At 50.1% G+C, this 5,000-nt stretch overlaps 1 pseudogene; it reads left to right on the forward strand.

Annotated features, from left to right (window-relative positions):
- Positions 1-5,000, forward strand: part of LOC124746519 — a 10,494-nt pseudogene that overhangs the window by 2,320 nt on the left and 3,174 nt on the right.

Below are 5,000 nucleotides of genomic sequence, written 5' to 3' on the forward strand. Positions count from 1 at the left end.
GTAAGGGAAGTCGGCAAATTGGATCCGTAACTTCGGGATAAGGATTGGCTCTGAGGATCGGGGCGTGTCGGGCTTGGTCGGGAAGTGGGTCAGCGCTAACGTGCCGGGCCTGGGCGAGGTGAGTGCCGTAGGGGTGCCGGTAAGTGCGGGCGTTTAGCGCGGGCGTGGTCTGCTCTCGCCGTTGGTCGGCCTCGTGCTGGCCGGCGGTGCAGGATGCGCGCGCCTGCGCGGCGTTCGCGCCCCGGTGCTTCAACCTGCGTGCAGGATCCGAGCTCGGTCCCGTGCCTTGGCCTCCCACGGATCTTCCTTGCTGCGAGGCCGCGTCCGCCTTAGCGTGCTCCTCCGGGGGCGCGCGGGTGCGCGGATTCTCTTCGGCCGCCATTCAACGATCAACTCAGAACTGGCACGGACTGGGGGAATCCGACTGTCTAATTAAAACAAAGCATTGCGATGGCCCTAGCGGGTGTTGACGCAATGTGATTTCTGCCCAGTGCTCTGAATGTCAACGTGAAGAAATTCAAGCAAGCGCGGGTAAACGGCGGGAGTAACTATGACTCTCTTAAGGTAGCCAAATGCCTCGTCATCTAATTAGTGACGCGCATGAATGGATTAACGAGATTCCCGCTGTCCCTATCTACTAGCTGCGGCTGTCTCATGCTATGTGCCCCGATTTGCGTGGGCTCATGGTTGGTAATAGGCAGCAGGGGAAGGATGCGACTCGAACATCTTAGCCTCTCCTTCTCAAGTGCTCCTGCTCGCCTTCTCGGGGTGCAGCTGTTAAGCCTTCGGGCGACCGAAGGGCAGGGGCGCGACGGCGTACTGAATATCTTGTACGCCGGTTCCGGCTGCTGCATTTGTCGCGGCGGGATCCTGGCCCAAGTCGGCGAAGGTCACCCGCCTTGCCCCTGGAATTCCGGGGCATGATCCGCCAAGCCGGGGCGTGGTGACACGTCCCCGGTTAGGTTAGATGGGTCCAGACCCCCGAACGTCTGGGGGACCGGCCCGGCACCTGAGTAGGACCGGGTCTTTAGCCTTTTGGTGGAAACTCGGCCTAGTAGGGGGCGAAGGACGGAGGGTGAATCCGCTCTCCCGGAATGCGGGAGGCATTCGTCGGTAAGGGAGCGGGAGAAAACTTCGATGATGCAGCAGTCGAAGAGGACTAGTGCGCTGTTCCCACGGCGTGCTAAACCTAGCAGCTCAGTTGTTGAAAGCTCTTGGTCAAGGGGCGGGACCGGTGAGCGAGCTGCATTTAGCCTCCCCCCATGCCAGAGAGGCCGGTCCGGGGAAAGAGACGGGCCTCCACTTTTTCACTCTCTAAATGTCAAATATGGCTGAAAACATAGAGAGTGACGATGTGCCTCGATGCGAGATCGAAGAGAGCTTGTCTGTCGCTGAGCGACATGCAAAATTTTTGAAGTTACTCGATTCGAGTATTAAGAATGGAAAGATCGGCAATTATGCCATAAATAATATTAGAGACTTTGTGTCGGGTTGGGCGATAGCTCACTCCCAACTAGAGGGAAGGGTTATGGAACTAGAGCGCGAGAATGAACGTCTGAGAAGCCAGCCAGTCAGTGCGAAAACTTATGCCGCAGTCGCAGCTGCCCCTGTGGGCAAAGCGCCGACGGCAAAAGAAACTATCCAGAAAAATATTCAAAAAACGGTACCTACTGTGTTTATAAAGCCTAAATCTGGTGAGGACATACGGGCGGTGAAATCCGTTTTTGAGAAATGCGTGAATCCGAAGCGAGACAAAATTAAAATTAATAGTGTCAGAACGGCTAAAAATGTCTTGATAGTCGAAACTGCAACTCAAGAGGACAGTAATAAGATACTTTCCAATTCCCAGTTAACGGAGAAAGTTAAATGTGAACCTCCGCGGAAACGTCGACCATTGATGTGTATGTACGATGTACCAACTCATCTAAGTGCGGATGATCTGTTGGACGCGATATACAGTCAGAATTTTGATGTATCAATGACTCGAGTTGAGTTTGATGAACAATTTAAGTTGAAGTTTAAAGTTGGTCCTCGGGAAAAACTGACAGTTCACCATGTGGTGGAGGTTTCTCCCGAGTTGTGGAAACTGTTAACAAGAATAGGTAGACTATATGTGGGATATTCAGCTCTTAATGTTAAAGATTACTTAGCAGTATCCAGATGTACTAAATGTTATGATCTGAATCATACTAACAAGTTCTGTACTGTAACTGAAGTTATCTGTGCCCATTGTGGGCAGACTGGGCATGACAAAAGAGATTGTAGAAGCAAGGATCGCCCATCCATATGTATACCCTGCAGTAAGAGAGGGCGTAAGTGTGGGGGAGTCAAAGACTGCCCCACTTACAAAATGTTTCTGGATAGAATAATACAGAGAACCGATTATGGCGACCATTAAGACTGTTAAAAGAAAATCTCCGAGTAAAATCAAACGAGATGCAGAGAGGGGTAAATTAATATCTAAAGCTCTTTCCACAGGTTCGTTGGCTGATCCAGAGTGCTTCTCCGGGTCAGCTGGCCGTTTGACCGTGGAAGTTGGAGTTCAGACGGTAGATGATTTGGAGGCGGGTGTCAACCGCCTTTCGATTCAGCCGTCGACCTCTGCGGAAATGGAATCAACGATGGGTCCAAAGGAGGATGAAGATGCATCACGTGTTACTGCCCTGGTAACAGGAGGTGGTGGCAGTTGTGATGGAGATGGAACTGTAAATAGTGTAGATGCAAGTAGTGTAGTGCAAATTTGTAACAATGGTGACGGAAGTGTAATTGTAAATAGTGTAAATACAAGTAGTGTAGTGGAAGTAGACAGACATGAAAAATCTGGTGAAGGGATCAGTTATAGACAAGTTGATCCAAAAAATATATACAAAGATTTGGAGGAGTTGGTTCGGCTGTCAAGGCTGGAGGAGCCTTCATTACTTACTACGGCACTGAGGCAGCTGGTCAGGAAGGGACACCCTAATGGCGAAGACATTACTTATCCGGCTCTGGAGGATGTAGATTGCATTCAGTTGTCCGCCGCTAACATTCCGCCTGAGTTGGAGCAATTACAGGAATTAGTCATTAAAGTTTTTTGATAGGCGCGGTCGCAAATTTGATCTTGATAAGATCTTTAAGGACATGGTCAAAACGTATGGGCGTAACGTCATTGATCTCTCGAAGCCTTGGCCCGCCAGTCGTTTGCACGTCTACTATCCCCCTGGGTAATGGGGAGATTTAGGATGTTGCAAATCAACGCTATGCGTAGCCACATGGTTACGCAGGAATTGCGTAAAGTGGCGGAAGAAGAACAACTGGACATTATTATGATACAGGAACCAGCCTCCTGCGCTGGTCGAATCCCTGGTTTTCCGGCGGCCGCGCAAGTGGCATTCTCTGGTGAGAACCCCATGTGTGCGGTTGTGGTCTTAAACAAGCTCATCAGATTAACTGTTCTAAATCAGTTTTGTAATGAACATATAACTGTGGTCCAAACAAACATGTTAACACATATATTATACATTGTAAATGTATATTGTCAATTTCGACAGGACATTGTTACTTTTTTGGACCAGTTAAGATGGATACTTAGGACCTTAGCAGGTCAGTCAGTAATAATTTGTATGGATGCAAATGCCAAGTCCCCGATGTGGCACAGCCTGGAGCGGGACGATCGGGGCTCGGAGTTGGAGGACCTAATAATGGAAGCGAATTTGATTGTCTTAAATGAACCTGGGCACCCGCCTACCTTCTCTGGAAGGGCTGGCGCGGTCTCAAACATTGATGTAACACTAGCGACTCTGAGTGCTGCGCCTCATGTGCTCCAGTGGTGTGTTTCTGAGAACGTCACGATCAGTGACCACAATTGTATATTTTTCAACTATGAGACGGAGGTTACAGAAGATCTTGGGGACTTGGTTGAGAGATACAATTACGCTAAAACGAATTGGGAAAGGCTGGCGCAGGAGTTTCGACCACCAGAGCTGGATATGGAAATTGCAGATGTGGACGGTGCAGTAGGAGACCTATTGGTTTCTATTGAAGCAGCAATTGCTGTTTCTGTTCCACGTGTTGCGAGGTATGTTCGCAAGCAAGCTACTCCGTGGTCCCCAGAACTGACCGCGCTTAAGCGGTCTGTCAGGCGGGCGCGGCGTAACTATCAAAGGAGCTTCGCCCAGGACGAGAGACAGTATCATTTGAGAATATATAGAAGATTAAAAGAGAGGTATGTCAACATGGTACAGACCACAAGAAGATCATCCTGGGAAACATTTGTCAAGGACCAGTTGGGGATGGACCCTTGGGGTGTCCCCTACAAACTGGTCCGGGAGAAAATTAGGTCTCCGACTATGTTCTCCACCCTGCGATTGGAAGGAGGTGGGTACACTACGACTTGGGAGGAGACAGCAAGTGTGTTACTGCACACTTTGCTGCCAGATGATACAGAAAATGAGGACACTGAGGAGCAGCGGGGAATACGCCAGGGACTGCTGCAGCAGTACGTTAATGAGGCGGCGGTATACCCCTTCTCTGTTGAGGAGGTGGTGGCTGCGCTTCATACTTTTGCAAGGCGCAAGGCCCCAGGACCAGATCATATACCAGCTGAGATCTTGCAGTTCCTGGCCCCACAGCTGGCTCCAGTGCTTGTTAAAATATACAATCTATGTCTGGAACGTGGTGTATATCCTAATCAGTGGAAGATCGCAGAGGTGGTTATAATTAAGAAGGGTCCCGAGAAGGACCCACAGCTAGCAAAATCATATAGACCGATCTGTTTATTAGATGTTCTGGGCAAGGCCTTTGAAAAGTTACTAGTCGACAGGTTGTACAGTCACCGAATGCTTTATGGCATGAGTGATCGGCAGTTCGGGTTCCGAAAGGGTCGCTCCACACAGGATGCGATCAATGAGGTTGCTCGGACTGTCCGCTCTGCCAGGGCGACATACGTTCTGGGGATCATGGTGGACATCTCGGGAGCCTTCGATAACCTGTGGTGGCCAGCGCTCTTCTCCCGTCTTCGG

This window comes from Schistocerca piceifrons, unplaced genomic scaffold, assembly GCF_021461385.2.
Source record: "Schistocerca piceifrons isolate TAMUIC-IGC-003096 unplaced genomic scaffold, iqSchPice1.1 HiC_scaffold_351, whole genome shotgun sequence".
Taxonomy (NCBI): Eukaryota; Metazoa; Arthropoda; class Insecta; order Orthoptera; family Acrididae; genus Schistocerca; species Schistocerca piceifrons.